The 21,345-nt window shown below is 42.2% G+C and overlaps 1 non-coding gene across 1 annotated transcript; it reads right to left on the reverse strand.

The window, feature by feature from the left end:
- Positions 1 to 794: 794 nt before the first annotated feature.
- LOC112724748 (small nucleolar RNA R71) lies at positions 795 to 902 on the reverse strand. The gene has a single exon (XR_003163896.1). It is a non-coding gene; the product is annotated as a small nucleolar RNA R71 (small nucleolar RNA).
- Positions 903 to 21,345: the final 20,443 nt, after the last annotated feature.

Consider the following 21,345-nt stretch of genomic DNA (forward strand, 5'->3'; position numbering starts at 1 on the left):
CCTTTTTCAAAAACTATTTTCAAAAATCACTAACTCTTTTTCAAAAATTATTTTCGAAATTTTTCCTCTCTCATCTTATTCTATTTATTTATTCATCTACTAACATCTCTCCCTCACCCACCAAAAATCTGAACTCCCTCTCTCTCTCTCTCTGAGTTCAGATATTCTTCTTCTTTTCTTCTACTAACACAAGGACCTCTATACTGTGATATAAAGGATCCATATTATTATTATTTTCTCTGTGCCCTCTTCTTTGTCATATGAGCAGGAGCAAGGACAAGAACATTCTTGTTGAAGCAGATCCAGAACCTGAAAGGACCATGAAGAGAAAATTAAGAGAAGCTAAATTACAACAATCCAGAGATAACCCTTCAGAAATTTTCGAACAAGAAGAGGAGATGGCAGCCGAAAATAATAATAATGCAAGGAGGATGCTTGGTGACTTTACTGCACCTAATTCCAATTTACATGGAAGAAGCATCTCCATTCCTGCCATTGGAGCAAACAACTTTGAGCTGAAACCTCAATTAGTTTCTCTGATGCAGCAGAACTGCAAGTTTCATGGACTTCCATCTGAAGATCCTTTTTAGTTCTTAACTGAATTCTTGCAGATATGTGATACTGTTAAGACTAATGGAGTAGATCCTGAAGTCTACAGGCTCATGCTTTTCCCTTTTGCTGTAAGAGACAGAGCTAGAATATGGTTGGACTCTCAACCCAAAGACAGCCTAAACTCTTGGGTTAAGCTGGTCACGGCTTTCTTAGCCAAGTTCTTTCCTCCTCAAAAGCTGAGCAAGCTTAGAGTGGATGTTCAAACCTTCAAACAGAAAGAAGGTGAATCCCTCTATGAAGCTTGGGAAAGATACAAACAGTTGACCAAAAAGTGTCCTTCTGACATGCTTTCAGAATAGACCATCCTGGATATATTCTACGATGGTTTATCTGAGCTATCAAAGATGTCATTGGATACTTCTGCAGGTGGATCCATTCACCTAAAGAAAACGCCTGCAGAAGCTCAAGAACTCATTGACATGGTTGCTAATAACCAGTTCATGTACACTTCTGAAAGGAATCCTGTGAGTAATAGGACGCCTATGAAGAAGGGAGTTCTTGAAATTGATACTCTGAATGCCATATTGGCTCAGAACAAAATATTGACTCAGCAAGTCAATATGATTTCTCAGAGTCTGAATGGATTGCAAGCTGCACCCAACAGTACTCAAGAGGCTTCTCCTGAAGAAGAAGCTTATGATCCTGAGAACCCTGCAATAGCAGAGGTGAATTACTTAGGTGAACCTTATGGAAACACCTATAACTCATCATGGAGAAATCATCCAAATTTCTCATGGAAGGATCAAAAGCCTCAACAAGGCTTTAATAATGGTGGAAGAAACAGGTTTAACAATAATAAACCCTTTCCATCATCCACTCAGCAACAGACAGAGAATTCTGAGCAGAATCCATCTAGCTTAGCAAATCTAGTCTCTGATCTATCTAAGGCCACTGTGAGTTTCATGAATGAAATAAGGTCTTTCATTAGAAATTTGGAAGCACAAGTGGGCCAGCTGAGTAAAAGAATCACTGAAATCCCTCCTAGTACTCTCCCAAGCAACACAGAAGATAATCCAAAAGGAGAGTGCAAGGCCATTGACATAAGCACCATGGCCGAACCCAAAGAAGGAGAGGAGGACGTGAATCCCAAGGAGGAAGACCTCCTGGGACATCCAGTGAACAATAAGGAGCTTCCCTCTAAGGAACCAAAGGACTCTGAGGCTCATCTAGAGACCATAGAGATTCCATTGAACCTCCTTATGCCCTTCATAAGCTCTGATGAGTATTCCTCTTCTGAAGAGAATGAGGATGTCACTGAAGAGCAAACTGCCAAGTTTCTTGGTGCAATCATGAAGCTGAATGCCAAATTATTTGGCATTGAAACTTGGGAAGATGAACGTCCCTTGTTCACCAATGAACTAAGTGATCTGGATCAACTGACATTGCCTCAGAAGAGACAGGATCCTGGAAAGTTCATAATACCTTGTACCATAGGCACCATGATCTTTAAGGCTCTGTGTGACCTTGGTTCAGGAATAAACCTCATGCCCCTCTCTGTAATAGAGAAACTGGGAATCTATGGGGTGCAAGCTGCTAAAATCTCATTGAAGATGGCAGACAATTCAAGAAAACATGCTTATGGACAAGTAGAGGACGTGTTAGTAAAGGTTGAAGGCCTTTACATCCCTGCTGATTTCATAGTCCTGGATACTAGAAAGAAAGAGGATGAATCCATCATCCTAGAAAGACCTTTCCTAGCCACAGCAAGAGATGTGATTGATGTGGACAGAGGAGAATTGATCCTTCAATTAAATAAGGACAACCTTGTGCTTACAACTCAAGGATCTCTCTCTGCATCCATGGAGAGGAAGCAGAAAAAGCTTCTCTCAAAGCAGAGTCAACCAAAGCCCCCACAGTCAAACTCTAAGTTTGGTGTTGGGAGGCCACAACCAAACTCTAAGTTTGGTGTTGGGAGGTCTCAACAAAGCTTTGCACATCTGTGAGGCTCCATGAGAGCCCACTGTCAAGCTATTGACATTAAAGAAGCGCTTGTTGGGAGGCAACCCAATTTTTATTTATCTAACTATATTTTTCTTAGTTATATATCTTTATAGGTTCATGATCATGAGGAGTCACAAAATAAATATAAAAATTGAAAACGGAATAAAAAAACAGCAGAAGAAAAATCACACCCTAGAGGAAGCATCTGCCTGGCGTTCAACGCCAGAACAGAGCATGGTTCTGGCGCTGAACGCCAAAAATAGGCAGTGTCTGGGCGCTGAACGCCCAAAATGGGCATCATCTGGGCGCTGAACGCCAGAATTGCACCCTGGAGAGAAGCTGGCGCTGAACGCCCAGAACAAGCATGGTTCTGGCGTTCAACGCCAAAAATGGGCAACAAATGAGCGTTGAACGCCCAAAATGGGCACCAACCTGGCGCTGAACGCCTAGAGTTGTGTGCAAGGGCATTTTGCATGCCTAAATTGGTGCAGGGATGTAAATGCCTTGACACCTCAAGATCTGTGGACACCACAGGATCATCTCAGGATCTGTGAATCTCACAGGATCCTCACCCACCTCACCCTCACTCTATCCATTCATGATCATCCCTTCTATTTTCCATTCACCACTCACATCCATACACACTTCCCTCCATCTCCTCCATATCTTTTTCTTCTTCTTCTATTCTTTCTTCTTTTGCTCGAGGGCGAGCAACATTCTAAGTTTGGTGTGGTAAAAGCATAAGCTTTTTTTTTTGTTTTTCCACTACCATTGATGGCACCTAAGACCGGAGAAACCTCTAGAAAAGGGGAAGGGAAGACAAAGGTTTCCACCTCCGAGTCATGGGAGATGGAAAGATTCATCTCAAGGGTCTATAGCTCAGTGGTAGAGCATGTGGCTGTAAATCAAGAGATCCCTGAGATACCTCAGGGGATGCATCTTCCTCCACAAAACTATTGGGAGCAAATCAACACCTCCCTAGGGGAATTGAGTTCCAATATGGGATAACTAAGGGTGGAACATCAAAAGCACTCCATCATCCTTCATGAAATTAGAGAAGATCAAAAAGCAATGAGGGAGGAGCAACAAAGACAAGGAAGAGACATAGAAGAGCTCAAGGACATCATTGGTTCCTCAAGAAGGAAACGCCATCATCACTAAGGTGGACTCATTCCTTGCTCTTACTTTCTCCGTTTTTCGTTTTCTATGTTAAGTGCTTATCCATGTTTGTGTCTTCATTACATGATCATTAGTAGTTAGTAACTATGTCTTAAAATTATGAATGTCCTATGAATCCATCACCTCTCTTAAATGAAAAATGTTTTAATTCAAAAGAACAAGAAGTACATGAGTTTCGAATTTATCCTTGAACTTAGTTTAATTATATTGATGTGGTGACAATGCTTCTTTTTTTCTAAATGTATGCTTGAACAATGCATATGTCTTTTGAAGTTGTTGTTTAAGAATGTTAAATATGTTGGCTCTTGAAAGAATGATGACTAGGAGACATGTTATTTGATAATCTGAAAAATCATAAAAATGATTCTTGAAGCAAGAAAAAGCAGCAAAGAACAAAGCTTACAGAAAAAAATATAGGCGAAAAAAAATAGAAAGAAAAAGAAAAAGCAAGCAGAAAAAGCCAAAAGCTCTTAAAACCAAGAGGCAAGAGCAAAAAGCCAATAACCCTTAAAACCAAAAGGCAAGGGCAAATAAAAAGGATTCCAAGGCTTTGAGCATCCGTGGATAGGAGGGCCTAAAGGAATAAAATCCTGGTCTAAGCGGCTAAACCAAGCTGTCCTTAACCATGTGCTTGTGGCGTGTAGGTGTCAAGTGAAAACTTGAGACTGAGCGGTTAAAGTCAAGGTCCAAAGCAAAAAAAAAGAGTGTGCTTAAGAACCCTGGACACCTCTAATTGGGGACTTTAGCAAAGCTGAGTCACAATCTGAAAAGGTTCACCCAATTATGTGTCTGTGGCATTTATGTATCCGGTGGTAATACTGGAAAACAAAGTGCTTAGGGCCACGGCCAAGATTCATAAAATAGCTGTGTTCAAGAATCATCATACTGAACTAGGAGAATCAATAACACTATCTGAACTCTGAGTTCCTATAGATGCCAATCATTCTGAACCGCAATGGATAAAGTGAGATGCCAAAACTATTCAAGAGGCAAAAAGCTATAAGTCCCGCTCATATGATTGAAGCTATGTTTCATTGATAGTTTGGAATTTATAGTATATTCTCTTCTTTTTATCCTATTTGATTTTTAGTTGCTTGGGGACAAGCAACAATTTAAGTTTGGTGTTGTGATGAGCGGATAATTTATACGCTTTTTGGCATTGTTTTTAGTATGTTTTTAGTAGGATCTAGTTACTTTTAGGGATGTTTTCATTAGTTTTTATGTTAAATTCACATTTTTGGACTTTACTATGAGTTTGTGTGTTTTTCTGTGATTTCAGGTATTTTCTGGCTGAAATTGAGGGACTTGAGCAAAAATCAGATTCAGAGGTTGAAGAAGGACTGCTGATGCTGTTGGATTCTGACCTCCCTGCACTCAAAGTGGATTTTCTGGAGTTATAGAACTCAAAATGGCGCGCTTCCAATTGCGTTGGAAATTAGACATCCAGGGTTTTCCAGAAATGTATAATAGTCCATACTTTGCCCAAGTTTAGACGACGAAAACTGGCATTCAACGCCAGCTCTCTGCCCAATTCTGGAGTTCAGCACCAGAAAGGGATCAAAAACCAGAGTTGAACGCTAGAAATGGATCAAAACCTGGCGTTCAACTCCACAAATGGCCTCTGCACGTGGAAAGTTAAAGCTCAGCCCAAGCACACACCAAGTGGGCCCCGGAAGTGGATTTATGCATCAATTACTTACTTCTGTAAACCCTAGTAGCTAGTTTATTATAAATAGGACCTCTTACTATTGTATTAGACATCCTGGATCCTGGATTGTATTTTTGATCCTGTGATCACGTTTTGGGGGCTGGCCATCTCGGCCATGCCTGGACCTTTCACTTATGTAATTTTAACGGTAGAGTTTCTACACTCCATAGATTAAGGTGTAGAGCTCTGCTGTTCCTCAAGGATTAATGCAAAGTACTACTGTTTTCTATTCAATTCATCTTAGTTCGCTTCCAAGATATTCATTCGTACTTCAACCTGAATGTGATGAATGTGACAATCATCATCATTCCTTATGAACGCGTGCCTGACAACCACTTCCGTTCTACATTAGATTGAATGAGTATCTCTTAGATCTCTTAATCGGAATCTTCGTGGTGTAAGCTAGAATGATGACGGCATTCAAGAGAATCTGGAAGGTCTAAACCTTGTCTGTGGTATTCCGAGTAGGATTCAATGATTGAATGACTGTGACGAGCTTCAAACTCGCGATTGCCGGGCGTAGTGACAGACGCAAAAGGATAGTAAATCCTATTCCAGCAGGATCGAGAACCGACAGATGAATAGCCGTGCCGTGACAGGGTGCGTTGACCATTTTCACTGAGAGGATAAGATGAAACCATTGACAAGGGTGATGCCTCCAGACGATTAGCCGTGCCGTGACAGGGCATTTGGATCATTTTCCCGAGAGAAGACCGAAAGTAGCCATTGACAATGGTGATGTATCACATAAAGCCAGCCATGGAAAGGAGTAAGACTGATTGGATGAAGGCAGCAGGAAAGCAGAGGTTCAGAGGAACGAAAGCATCTCTATTCGCTTATCTGAAATTCTCTCCAATGATTTACATAAGTATTTCTATCCCTATTTTATTAATTAATTTCGAAAACTCCATTACTATTTTATATCCGCCTGACTGAGATTTACAAGGTGACCATAGCTTGCTTCATACCAACAATCTCCGTGGGATTCGACCCTTACTCACGTAAGGTATTACTTGGACGACTCAGTGCACTTGCTGGTTAGTTGTGCGAAGTTGTGAACCATGGTATTGGCATCATGTTTTTGGCGCCATTACCAGGGAAAGAAAGAGCCATGAATTTTACATAATCAAAGTGTAATCACAATTTCTGTGAATCAGGAACCAAGTAGCAGCAATCACCACTTCATCAGCAACCCAAGAAGGAGTGAATGAAGAAGCAGAAGGTAGTCAGGAGCAGGCCAACTACATTGGAAATTCACCTAGGCAAGAATATGACCCATACTCCAAGACCTACAACCCTGGTTGGAGGAATCACCCAAACTTTGGGTGGGAGAATCAACAAGATCAAAGCCAAGATCAGAGACGTCACAACCCCAACAACAATGCAACTCACCAACAACTCACACAGAGAACATATCAACACCACCATAACAACACCTCTCCACATCCATATCAAAACCAAAATAACACTCCTCATCCTTCCTCCTCCAATCCCAATCCACCATCATTTGATGACAGACTCTCAAGGATTGAGAATCTACTTGAAGGCATAGGCAAAGAGATTCAAGACAACAAGGTATTCAAAGAGGAGGTGCGAGCTAGCATCAAGAACCAGGGAGACACCATCAAGAGGCTGGAATTTCAAGTGGGATACTTATCTGAAAGAATTCCCAAACCTACTGATAGCTTCCCAAGTGACACAGAGAAAAATCCGAGAGGTGAAACAAAGAAAGTAAGATGGGAAGATTGCAAGATGGTCACTATAAGTGATAAGGAAACTGAGGTCAAGCCAAGCAAGCCGTCAGAACAACCTGGAGATACCTCAGCAGAGGAGAAGGAAAAAGATCACCAAGAACCAAAAATCTCACAACATGAGCTGCTGAGACTCTATGCACCCTTTCCCCAACTACTCAATGGTGCTGTGGAGAAGAGAATATACTCAAGATTTCTTGACTTGTTCGCATCTCTGCATGTAAACATACCATTCATCAAGACCATCCAACAAATGCCTGCATACATCAAGTATATGAAGGCACTGCTTCCCAGGAAAAGTTCACTCAAGGGAGGCTAAACTATAGTGATGAACAAGGAGTGCAGTGCTCTCATTCAACCAGAGTTTCCTACAAAAAGAAAGGACCCATGGAGTTTTCACATACCCTGTGCCATAGGAAAAACAATGTTTGATAGAGCAATCTGTGATTTGGGAGCAAGCATCAACTTAATCCCCTTATCCCTTGTGAAGAGGCTGCAGATCAATGAGATAATGCCCACAGATGTAGTCATCAGGCTGGCTGACAAAACTCAAAAACAAGCAATAGGAGTAGTGGAAAATGTGTTGGTAAAGGTTGGAAAATACTTCCTCCCAACAGACTTTGTCATATTGGACATGGAAGAGAGTCACACTCACCCAATCATATTGGGAAGACCATTCCTAGCTACAGCCAAAGCACTCATAGATGTGGAGCGAGGGGAGCTAATCTTGAGGATCTATGATGAACTGCTCGCCTTCACTATTTTCAAACACTCACAAGAAACAGATCAAGAGAACAAGGAACCAAGGAAGGATCACAGTGAGATCCTGAAGGAAGAGATAAGTACTGAAGAGCAACAAGCTCATCCGGAGATTCCCTTGGATGATGGACAAGGAAACAAGCAGTTGTCACAGCTCAAGGAAAAGCTGGAGGAACCTAAACCACTAGAGGCATGTGAAGACAACATCAAAATTCCATTAGAAGAAGAGGCCACAAAGAGCAAGGCAACATCAAAAGAAACAAAGAAGAAGGTACCAAGGAGATGGAGGAACAAAAAGATCCCTACAGAGGACTTCTCTCCAGGGGATAAAGTGATCTCAGCTTACTTCCCAGATATCCCCCCTGATCTCCCCACTGTACCATCTCAGCTACTTAAGGTCTTTGCTATCAACAGAGTTCTCTCCTTGGAACATGTAGAGATTATTGATACAACTACTGGATATAGGTCTACTACCAGAGGAGAAGACTTGAAGCATTATCGACCTCCCTGATGAAGGCGAAACGTCAAGCTAGTGACGCTAAAGAAGGGCTTCATGGGAGGAACCCATGTTTTATATGCTTTTAGAAAATACTTAATAAGTCAATTTTTATGAATTCCAACCCAAACTTGACAAACACCTGGTGAAATCCTTATTATGCAGTATATAGTGAAGAACAAGTTTGGTGTTCAAAGTATGCCAAGAAAGCATGAATGCAACTTAGAGCATGCTAGTCTTGGAGCTTTGAACAAAACTTTTTCATCACAGTGCTACAAACTAAGTTTGGTGTCACCCAAGGTGCCACCAATGTGCATATAAGGATACACAGTTAGTTAGTTGGTGTTCACGAATAAACAATCTACTTCTTTTCTTTTGTTATTCTAGCCGTAAAATTTAAATTTTTTTTATGATATTAATTTTTCTTATTTTATTTTTATAGGAAAAAGGAAAGGAGCATTGAAGGGGATTGATTGGACAATTAAATGAAGAAGGTTCGGACACCACAAAAGGAGGATACAACACACGTGCCCCAAGGGAGGATGCATTGGAAAATGTTGCCATGCAACATTGAAGAAAGGAGACCCTTGAAGACCGAACCAATAGTCCTCATAAAGATGAAGATCCTTGTGCTCATGCTCTGCAAAACCCCATCCGTCCATCCAACAACCACCACATCAATCCATACCTTTCATTCCCTCATCATCTCCCTATATAAGTGAGTCCTAGTGCGTACTTACCCCTCACACTCAAATTCCCACTCTCCACACTTCACACTTTCGGCATCCAAAACTCCTTCATCACATCTCGTCCTAACCAACCAAATTCCTCATCTATCCGTACCTTCCAACCCCCTCACACAGCAACTCAAATTCATGGCATCATCAAGCTCCAAGAGGCAAAAGAGGAAGGAACCAATGGAGAGCATTCCTTTCAATGAGAAGAGGTTCAAAACTGCGTTCCATGAACAAAAATTTGAGCGGATAAAGCTCAAAAAGATACTGCCCGAGTTAACCTTCCAAATCAATGAAGACGAGTGCCCACAGATTCGGGAGAAAATTGAACAAAGAGGGTGGCAAAGGCTCACGAATCCAGAGGGAAAGATCAATGCAAACCTCATCAAAGAGTTCTATGCAAATGTGGTTAGAGAAGACAAAACCAAGGCCCCAACCTTCAAAAGCTACGTAAGAGGAAAGGAGGTGGACTTTAGCCCAAATGCTATAACAAGAACTCTTCACTTGAAATCACCACATTTTGATGAGCTCAGTTATCATGCAAGAATAAGTAAGAGCCCTGACAATGATGAGCTCACAGAAATTGTGACTGACATCTGTGTTATAGCAGTTGACTGGGAGAGGTATGCAGATGGGAGACCCCGGTTCATCAAGAGGGGAGACCTTAGCCCTGAAGCCAAGGGATGGTTTGAACTCGTAAGGAGGTCTATCCTCCCAGCTGCAAATAATTCAGAGGTCAATATTAATCGAGCAACTATGGTACATTGCCTAGTACAAGGTGGAGAAATCAATGTGCATGAACTCATAGCTGAGGGGATTCAAGAGTCAGCTGAGAAGGTTGATTCGGGTGCCAGGCTTTGGTACCCCAGCACTATTCTCAGATTGTGTACAAGAGCCAAGGTAGTCTTCGAGGATAGCAATCCAGACTGGGTGAATCCTGGGAGGCTAGTTACGCTCCAGCGTCTGATCTATACTACTCCCGCCCAACAACAAAGAAGACCCCAAATAGGAAAGAAAAAAGCGAAAGAAGGAGCTCATCAAGAGGAATATCATCAGGAAGAATATCAACAAAAAGAACATCATGACCTAGCCGACTTGAATATGAATCACCTTCTAAGAACCATTGAAGATTTGGGGATGAGACATATGGAAGGACAAGAGCAAATACTAAACCTTCAGTCCAACTGGATGAGCCAACAAGAAAAGTGGAAGAAACAACAAATGGAACAGCAACAGGAACACTACTCCCAGCTCACTCAAGCCATCCACCAAGTTACTGAGAGGCAAGAACGTCAAGATAAGCACTTGCAAGAACTCAATCAGTGGCAAATAGCTCAGATGAAAGCATTCAATGAGTTCACTGTACTTAATGAAGGACGGTAACTACATAGGGAGGAGTTCAACGTAAACACTCAAGCCAAGTTGAACTACATGTCTAGTCATATGCATCATCTATACTATGCTATCCCTACATATGATGAGGTTCAAAAAGATTTTATAGAACAAGAAGAAAGGAAAGTGAAACAGCAGAAGAAAACACTAAAGAAGAAGATGGAAGATGGTGGTTTCTGGAAGAAGTTGATTGGAAAGAGCAAAGGGAGTGGGAGTACGAGCACTCAAGAGGGACACAAAGAGGACAAGCAAGAAGGGGAGCATGGGCATCCACATGAGTAAAAGGTGGTGGAGTTCCTTCTTTGGTCCATCTTTTTCTATGCTTTAAATAAGGAAGATCTTGTATGAAATAGAACATGCTTCCATGATAGTTTGAACATTTTTAAATTCTGTCTTTTAACTTTTTGTTGATTAGGTCTATGCTTGCTAGTCTTTATGTCACTGCATCCTTACCTTGCTTACTTGTATGCTTGTCCTTTTGAATCAAATAAAAAGAGAATGAGTGTTTATTAAAAGACCAGAGTGGAGTTCATACTATGGAGTAAGTTTCTGAGTTTGTGGTGTGGTCATAAGTTAGCTAAGTTGGTTCAACCATAAGGTGGGAAGACAACTATCTGTCATAAATACTATGCTTTGAACATACCCATGAGACTAGCTAAATAATAAGATCCTAATAAGAAAAAGGGAAAGAACAATCAAAGTTGAAGAACAAAAGAAAAAAAAATAGCAAGAAAAGAGGCTAGGCACCAAGGGTTTGAGCCTTGAGGGATGTGTCTGTGGTGTTCATGTACCAAGGATCTGCTTGGATTACTAAGCTCTTAGGGGTGCTTTATCACCTGGTAACTTGGGTTAACTAACCCGGGATTATCAGCTGAAAGTCCACCATCAAGAGCAATCTTTGCTACAGAACATTTAGTAGCCCAAAGAGGTGCTGGACACCAAGACCTCAAGGAAAGAAAATAAACAAACCATGTGCCTGTGGTGTGTATGTATGGGGGAGAGACTTGAGGAAGTAAGTCCTTAGGGGTGCTTCAATACCTAGCACCTTGAACCAACTGGTTCGGAAGTGTTGGCTGAAAGCTTATTGTAAGAAGTTGCCCCCTTACAGAGCACTTAGCCTAAGAACACAAATAAGCCCTAAAATGACAACAAAAGGATCAATGAATAAAAGTCTCATGGGATGCAATCACAATGAGTATTCTAGGACATGATAAAGGTCTGAAAGCCAGTGAAGGAATGAACCTAAGTTGCTAGGCATGAAACCACCATAAAACCAGAAACATGACTTCCACAAGAATGACTCATTTCTCTTGGCATTCCATTCATCATTCTCTTGTTCCAGTACTTGCTTAGGGACAAGCAAGCTTTAAGTTTGGTGTTGTGATGCCAGGGCATTTAGGCCAGTTTCACTGACCTTTTCTTTACTGTTTTTAGGGTAGTTTCATGCATTTTCCTAGAAAATAAGCTAGTTTTGGGTAGATATTCACTTACATCTTGATTCAAGCATACATTGTCCACTTTACATGATTTCATGAGGATTTTGCATGAATTTAATGACAAATTGGATGTTGCGTTTCCCATGACTTGGATTAGAACTTTGATGCACTTTATTGCTTGATTTCAGGACAAAAGAAGCAAGGAAGAACCACGTTAGCAACCACGTTAATCTAACTAACGTGACCTCTAATGTGGAATAGGAGCTAACTTGCAAAGTTAATGAGAAAAGTAATCGCCAATAACGCCCTCGAAGCCATCATAGCCCACGTTAAGAGTCACGTTAACTTAGTTAACGTGAACTCTAACGTGGAAGAAGACAATAAGGCCAACGTTAGTGACACTCCCCTTTGTCACTAACATTGGACCAAGCTCATAATTGGCCACGTTAGTTGCCACGTTAACTTAGTTAACGTGGCTTCTAACGTTAAGAAGCAAAAGGGAAGCCAACGTTAGTGATATTCACCTTTGTCACTAACGTTGGCCAAGCTTCCATAGGCCACGTTAACTCTCACGTTAACTTAGTTAACGAGGAGGCTAACGTGGAGAGAGCAATGGGTCGCCAACGTTAGTGACACTTACCTTTGTCACTAACGTTGGGGTGAACCACCAAGAGCCACCATGAGCAACGTTAACTCCTACGTTAACTTAGTTAACATGAAAGCTAACGTGGATGAAGAGATGATGAGCCAACGTTAGTGACACTCACCTTTGTCACTAACGTTGGAGATGGCTAGCATGACTACGTTAGAAGCCACGTTAACTTAGTTAACGTGGACTCTAACGTGAGAAAGAGGGGCACATTGGAACGTTATTGACAAAGGTAAGTGTCACTAATGTTCTCGAAGGATTGGCAAGCTTACGTTAAGAGCCACGTTAACTAAGTTAACGTGGACTCTAACGTAGGGAAGGGAGAGGCTTATCAACGTTATTGGGAAACGTAAGTCCCACTAACGTGTGCGAAGGACCAAGAGGCAACGTTAGTGGTAACGTTTGTGCCACTAACGTTGAGGTTAACGTGGCTCATACTTGGGTGAGCAACGTTAGTGAAAAAGGTAATTGTCACAACGTTCTCGAACCCACACTTTCACTTAACGTTAACACCACTAATGTCCTAAGCTAAAAGTCCCTGTCTACTTCACACTTTCTCTCTGCAAGCAAACCTAAGCCCAATGAAGAAGATAACTTCTTCAAACTCAGGATCCAAAGGCCCATACCCAAGACTTGAAGAGCCAACTAGAAGATCAAAAGAGTAGTATATATAGGAGTAGCTTTGAATTAGTTAGAGAGCTGGAAATTTTAGGGAGTCTTGTGGCATAGAACTACTCTCTGTATTTTACTTTTTCTGCACTTCTAATTTTACTTTCATGATGTATTCTCCATCTTTGTTTTCATTTTCCAGAGCTATGAACAACTAAACCCCTTTCATTGGGTTAGGGAGCTCTGTTGTAATTTGATGGATCAATTTTAGTTTTCATTCTCCTTCTTCTATCTTTTCTCTTGATTTTACTAGAAAGCTTTCGATCTTCATCCAATTGGGTAGTTATCTTGGAAAAGAAGCTATTCATACTTGGATCTCTTCTGAACCTTGAAAGAAGAATGAAGGAATCATGCTAGAAATGCTTTCTCATGCTGGACCAAATTGGGTTTGGATGGATATGTGACTATAATCTTTCCAACACTTGATTTGGGAAATGCATGTGGTATAATCAGTGACCATACTTCATCTCTTCTCATGAGCAATTGACCAAGGAATTGGACTTTTGGTCAAGTCTCTTTCAGAGATTACTTCTATAACTTTGTTTTTTGGGCCGACTTCTTCGTGTCGGGCACTTTTGAGTTATTTTGTAATCCTCTTTCTTGGACTTTTGTTCAAGTCTCTTTCAGGGATTACTTCTATAACTTTATGTTTTGGGCCGACTTCTTCGTGTCGGGCCCTTTTGAGTTATTTTGTAATCCTCTTTCTTGGACTTTTGTTCAAGTCTCTTTTAGGGATTACTTCTATAACTTTATGTTTTGGGCCGACTTCTTCGTCATGTCGTGCCCTTCTAAGTTATTTTTGTAATCCTCTTTCTTGGACCTTGTTCAGGTCTCTTTCAAGGATTACTTTTATAACTTTCGTGTTTCTGGGCCGACTTCGTCATGTCGTGCCCTTCTAAGTTATTTTTGTAATCCTCTTTCTTGGACCTTGTTCAGGTCTTTTTCAGGGATTACTTTTATAACTTTTATATTTTGGGCGTGTCGTGCCCTTCTAAGTTAAAGTAATCCTCTTTTATAGGGTTGGCCAGACCTCTTTCTAGGGTTTACTTATAACTTGGCTTGACTTGGTCCGACTTCTTAACGTCGGCCAGTCTTTTAAGTTATTATTTAGCAATCCATTAGGACCTCGTTAGGTCCTTTCTCCGGATCACTTTCGATAACTTCTTGCATTATTCTGTTTTCATCTTTGCCGATTTGTGGAAGGTGGATTAAATCCTTGTTTAGTTGACCTTTAGATGAATTTGGTTTTCATCTCTGTTGGTCTTTATCGTGATTGTGCAGTGAATTTGTTTCACTTTCTGCCAATCTGTCGCTTTATAATCGAACGATGAATGTTTCAGATTAATGCGTCTTGAAAACTTGTAGAACATCTAATATATTTTATTTAAAATGAAAAATGAAAATATGTACATATAGGGTTTTTATCCTTTTGAGTCGGATAATTTCTGGATCTCAACTTGGTGCCTCATTAAAAAACCTTTTCAGGAAAAAGAGTGCATCCTATGATGAGATCTTTCACCTTCTCTAACTATAGTACCTTCTTAGGTTGCAGGTGTGCCACGACCTAGGAAGTTCTCATTCGTCGAGTTCGGCTAGTCTGTAGTAGCCCTTTCCAAGTACTTCTATGACTCGGTAGGGTCCTTTCCAGTTTGCTGCCAGCTTTCCTTCTCTGGGTCGAGTTGTTCCAATATCATTTCGGATTAGGATGAGATCGTTCTTAGCGAAACCTCTTGGTACTACCTTTTGATTATATCTGGAAGCCATTCGACGTTTTAGTGCTTCTTCCCTGATCCGAGCTCTTTCTTGGATTTCAGGAAGTAGGTCGAGCTCTTCCCTTTGAAGTTGAGAGTTAGCTTCTTCATTGTAATGGACCACTCTAGGCAACCCTTCCTCGATCTCTACTGGGATCATTGCTTCCGTTCCGTATGCTAATCGGAAGGGTGATTCCTTTGTGGTTGAATGCAGCGTCGTTCGATATGCCCATAGGACTTGTGGAAGTTCTTCGGCCCATAGGACTTGTGGAAGTTCTTCGGCCCAAGCTCCCTTTGCATCTTGTAACCTCCGTTTTAACCCGGCCAATATGACTTTGTTAGCAGCTTCGGCTTGTCCATTGGCTTGGGGATGTTCGACGGAGGTAAACTGGTGCTTTATGTTCAAGTCGGCTACTAATTTTCTGAAGCCTGCATCTGTGAATTGAGTGCCATTGTCTGTGGTGATAGAGTATGGAACCCCGAACCTTGTGACAATGTTCCTATATAGGAATTTCTGGCTTCTTTGAGCAGTGGCGTTGGCTAGAGGCTCTGCCTCAATCCACTTTGTGAAATAGTCTACCCCTACTATGAGAAATTTAACTTGTCCCGATCCTTGAGAAAGGGTCCAAGAAGATCGATCCCCATTTTGCAAATGGCCAAGGTGAGGTTACGCTGATGAGCTCTTCTGGCGGGGCGATGTGAAAGTTGGCATGTTTCTGGCATGGTGGACATGTCTTTACAAACTTTGTAGCTTCCTTTTGTAGAGTTGGCCAATAAAATCCCGCCCGGAGTACTTTTTTAGTAAGAGCTTGTGGTCCGAGACGATTGCCACAAATGCCACTGTGTACTTCCTCTAAGACTTCCCTTGTGTTGGAGGTCGGCACACATTTTAATAATGGTATTGAAATCCCTCTTTTGTATAGGGTGTTGTTTATGATAGTGTAGTATTGTGCCTCCTGTTTTAACCTCTTTTCCTCCTTTTCATCTGTGGGGAGTGTTTCTGTTTTGAGGTAGTTAATTATGGGGGTCATCCATCCTTGATCCTGACTTGTTATGGCTAGGACTTTTTCCTCTTACGAGATTGACGGGGTCTATAGCATTTTCTGGATGAGGCTTCTATTGTTGCCCCCTGGTTTGGTGCTGGCTAGTTTTGAGAGTGCGTCAGCTCGGGCATTTTGTTTGTGGGGTATGTGGCGGATCTTATATTCCCCGAATTGTCCAAGTTGTTCCCTGGTTTTATCCAAATACTTTTTCATGGTGGGATCTTTGGCCTGGTAGCTCCCTGTTATTTGTGAGGTGACTACTTGTGAGTCGCTGAAGATGTTGAGTTTTTGAGCTCCAACCTCCTTAGCCAGCTTCAAACCAGCTAGTAGTGCTTCATATTCTACCTGGTTGTTTGAGGCCGGGAACCCGAATTTGAGGGAAAGCTCAATTTGGGCTCCTTGGTTGCTTTCAATTATCACACATGCGCCGCTTCCAGTCTTATTCGAGGAGCCATCCACGTAAATATTCCATTCTATGGGGTCTTTGGGGTGTCTGTAAATTCTGCAATGAAGTCGGCTAAGTATTGTGATTTAATGGCTATCTGAGCTTCGTATTGGAGGTCAAATTCGGACAACTCAACTGCCCATTGTAGGATTCTGCCTGCTAGATCTGTTTTCTACAATATCCCTTTTATGGGCTGGTTGGTCCAAACCTTAATGGTGTGAGCTTGGAAGTACGGACAGAGACGTCGAGATGTTAGTATGAGTGCATAGGCAAATTTTTCTATTTTTTGGTAGTTCAACTCGGATCCTTGTAGCGCTTTACTAATGAAGTATACAGGTTGTTGCCCTTTGTCATCCTCTTGAACCAGTGTTGAGGCTACTGCCCGACTTCCTACTGCGAGGTATAATACGAGTGGTTCTTCCTCTCGTGGCCGAGTTAGGATAGGTGGTTGTCCCAGGAAACTTTTGAAATCCTGGAAGGCTTTCTCGCACTTTGTTGTCCATTCGAACTTTTTTCCTTTCCTTAGAGTGGCGTAGAAGGGGAGAGACCTTATTGCTGATCCCGCTAGAAATCTGGATAAGGCCGCCAACCTCCCGTTGAGTTGTTGTACCTCTTTGACACAGGTTGGGCTCTTCGTGTTGAGTATAGCCTGGCATTTATCTGGATTTGCCTCGATTCCTCTTTGTGTTAGCATAAAACCTAAGAACTTGCCAGCTTCTACTGCAAAGGTACATTTTGCAGGATTGAGTCGCATGCCATGCTTCCTTATAGTTCGAACACTTGGACCAAGTCGAACAATAATGTCTCTTCACTTTGTATCTTTATCAGCATGTCGTCCACATAAACTTCCATGATTTTTCCGATATGGTCTGAAAAGACTTTGTTCATTAGCCTTTGATAAGTTGCTCCCGCGTTTTTAAGACCAAAAGGCATTACGATGTAGCAATAGTTTGCTTTTGGTGTTAGAAACGAGGTTTTTTCCTGATCAGGTTGATACATTGGGATTTGGTTGTATCCAGAATATGCATCCGTAAACGAGAGGTATTTATATTCGGATGAGGCATCCACCAGAGCGTCGATACTTGGGAGTGGATAAGGATCTTTTGGGCAGGCTTTGTTGAGATCGGTGTAGTCGGTGCACATTCGCCACTTCCCATTAGATTTTTCCACCAAGACGACGTTGGCTAGCCATAGTGGGTACTTGACTTCTTTTATGAATCCTGCCTCCAGTAATACTTGTACCTGTTCTTCCACAGCTTGGGATCGTTCTGGCCTAAGTTTTCTTCGTCTCTGCTGTACCGGCCGAGATCCTGGATAGACCGCCAACTTGTGGCACATTAGTTTGGGGTCTATGCCTGGAATGTCTGCAGCTTTCCATGCGAAGAGATTGACATTATCTTGTAAGAGCTGTACTAGTGATTCTTTTGCGCCTCCTTGTAGGATCGTGCCAATATTAGTTATTTTGTCCGAGGTGTCTCCGATCTGGACTTTCTCTACTTCACCTTCGGGCTGTGGATGAAGTTCTTCTCGTCTCTGAACTCTACTAAGCTCAATTGTATGGAATTCTTCTCCTCTGCCTCTGAGGTTTAGACTTTCGTTATAACAGCGGCGTGCCATCTTTTGATCTACTTTTATTGTAGCTATCCCTTCTGCAGTTGGAAATTTCATGCATAAATGCGGAGTTGAGACTATTGCGCCGAGTTGATTTAAGGTTGTCTGTCCTATTAAGGCATTGTAGGTTGAACTCACGTCGACCACGATGTAGTCTATTTTGAGTGTTCTAGATTGGTTTTCTTTTCCGAAGGATGTATGTAGTGGCACGTATCCCAATGGTTGTACCGGGGTATCTCCCAGTCCGAACAGGCTGTTCAGATATGCTTTAAGCTCTTTTTCTTCTAAGCCGAGCTTGTCGAAGGCAGTTTTGAATAAGATATCGGCGGAGCTCCCTTGGTCTATTAATGTGCGGTGGAGATTGGCGTTTGCCAGTATGATGGTGATGACCATGGGATCATCGTGTCCTGAGATGATACCGGATGCATCTTCCTTAGTGAACATAATTGTAGGGATGTCGGGCGCTTCCTCCTTTCCTTCGACATGATATACTTCTTTAAGATATCTTTTGCGGGATGATTTGGAGATTTTTCCTCCTGCAAATCCTCCGTGTATCATATGAACATGTCTTTCTGGTGTATAAAGTGATCGCTCGGTTCGCCCGGCCTCTTCATCCCTCCTCCTTTTTCTTTGCTCATCGTCTCGGGTGGCCAAATACCGATCTAGTTTTTGTTCTCTTACTAACTTTTCAATGACGTTCTTTAGATCGAAGCATTCGTTGGTGGAATGTCCACGGACACGATGGTATTTGCAATACTCGTTTCGGTTTCCTCCTCCTCTTTTGCCTTTGAGTGGTCGAGCTAGGGGTATTTTTTCTGTGTGGCAGACTTCTTTATACACATCTACAAGAGACACCCGAAGGGGGGTGTAATTATGATATTTTTTAATTTTTTCCCCATGTCGGTCTTCCTTCTTTTTGGGTTCTTTATCTTTATCTCGGTAGGAGAATCCGGATTTTGAGGTTTCTCCTAGCCGAGAATTTTCTTCCATGTTGATATACTTCTCCGCCCGTTCTTGCACTTCGTCCAGGGATGTGGGGTATTTCTTTGATATAGATTGATTGAAAGGTCCCTCTCGTAGACCATCGATGAGGCCCATGATGGCGGCCTCTGTTGGTAAACTTTGTATGTCTAGGCATGTTTTGTTGAATCTCTCCATGTAGTTGCGAAGACTTTCCTGATCTCCTTGCTTGATTCCTAGTAGACTGGGGGCGTACTTAGCTTTGTCTTTTTGGATGGAGAATCTGGCCAGGAACTTTTTGGCTAGATCATCAAAGCTTGAGATGGACTTTGGAGGTAGGTTGTCGAACCATCTGATTGTTGTCTTTGTGAGAGTTGTTGGAAAAGCTTTGCAATGGACTGCATCTGAGGCGTCGGTGAGGTACATCCTACTTCTGAAATTGCTGAGGTGATGGTTGGGGTCAGTAGTGCCATCGTACAAGGTCATGTCCGGAAGTTTGAAGTTATTAGGAATTTTGGTTTTCATAATTTCCCTAGTGAATGGATCTTGATCTTTGCGTGGCTATCCTCAGGGGTGGATCGAGTAGCTTTGGCTTTGAGATCGGCTTCAAGTTTTAGAAGTTTATCTTCTAATTCTCGACGTCGCCTTACTTCTCTCTGTAGATCCTTCCCGACTTCCCGTTGATGATGGGTTTCTTTTTCAAGTTGCTTTAAACGATCTTGAAGTGCTTCTATCACTCCCGGATTTGATGAATTTTTGTCCCTGTTGGATTCCGGAGTATCTTTTAGCGTAGTGTCCGCATTTTTATGCGGTGTTCTATCCCCTAGATCTGAATCATGGTCGTTGTTGTGATCGTCCACCATGGTGATAGGATGACTTCCAAGTTCCCCGGCAACGGCGCCAATATTCCGAGGGTTACCTGAAACTGGAGGTCGATCTCGGAGAAGATCTTCTGTACTGGTCGGTGCTGACGTGTCCGGCTGGTGAGTGGTGGCCAAAGCTGTCGTGTCTGACTTGTTGGACTGGCTACACTGCTGATCCTTGGTCACCGGAGGGTGGGGGTACCTGCAAGAGACTCCGATGCTTAAGTTAGCATGGGTATTAAGCAGGTTTTTAGTAGAATCAGAGTATGAGTTATACCTGGGTGCTCCAGTGTATTTATAATGGTGTAGAGTGACCTTTTTTAGATAAGATAAGCTAGTTATCTTATCTTATCTTATTTTTGAGTGAGGTCATCTTATCTTCAAGGGAACCGCCTTTATCTCTGTAGGCTTGGGCTGCCTTTGGATTTGGGTCGTGTTCATACCCTAGGTCGAGCTATCTGACCTGGGATGATTGACAGCAAAGCGACCGACCTCTTCAGGTCGAACGGACCGACTTCTTAAAAGAACTCAGCCAAATCGACAGGAAAGCCCATAAAGGGCCCAAGTAGAGGAACACGACCCAAATCCAAAGGCCGTCCAAGCCTATAGAGATAAGGGCGGTTCCCTTGAAGATAAGCTGACCTCAACTCAAAGATAAAGATAAGATAAGATAACTAACTTATCTTATCTAGAAAGGTCACTCCACAACTACTATAAATACACTGGAGCACCCAGGTATAACTCATACTCTGATTCTACAATAAACCTGCTTAATACCCGTGCTAACTTAAGCATCGGAGTCTCTTGCAGGTACCTCCCACCTTCCGGTGGATAAGGATCAGTAGTGCAGCAAGTCCAACAAGTCAGACACAACAGCTCTGACCGCCATCAGCCAGCCGGACACGTTATCTCCGACCAGTACAGAAGATCTCGTCCGAGATCGACCTCCAGTTTCAGGTAACTCCCGGAACATTGGCGCCATTGCCGGGGACCTGGAAGTCATCCCATCACCATGGCGGACGACCATGACAATGACCACGATTCAGATCTCGAGGATAGAACGCCGCATAAAAACGCGGACACTATACTGAAAGATAACCTGGAATCTAACAGAGACAAAAATTTGTTAAATCCAGGAGCAATAGAAGCGCTTCAAGATCGCTTAAAGCAACTTGAGAAAGAAACCCAACAACAACGAGAGATTGGAAAGGACCTACAAAGAGAGGTACGGCAACGTCACGAATTGGAAGAAAAACTACAGCAATTAGAAGCCGACCTCAAATCGAAAGCTCCTCGGATTGTTCCTGAGGAAAATTCACGCAAAGAACAAGATCCATTCACCAGGG

This window comes from Arachis hypogaea, chromosome 11 (genome assembly GCF_003086295.3).
Source record: "Arachis hypogaea cultivar Tifrunner chromosome 11, arahy.Tifrunner.gnm2.J5K5, whole genome shotgun sequence".
In the NCBI taxonomy this organism is placed as follows: domain Eukaryota; kingdom Viridiplantae; phylum Streptophyta; class Magnoliopsida; order Fabales; family Fabaceae; genus Arachis; species Arachis hypogaea.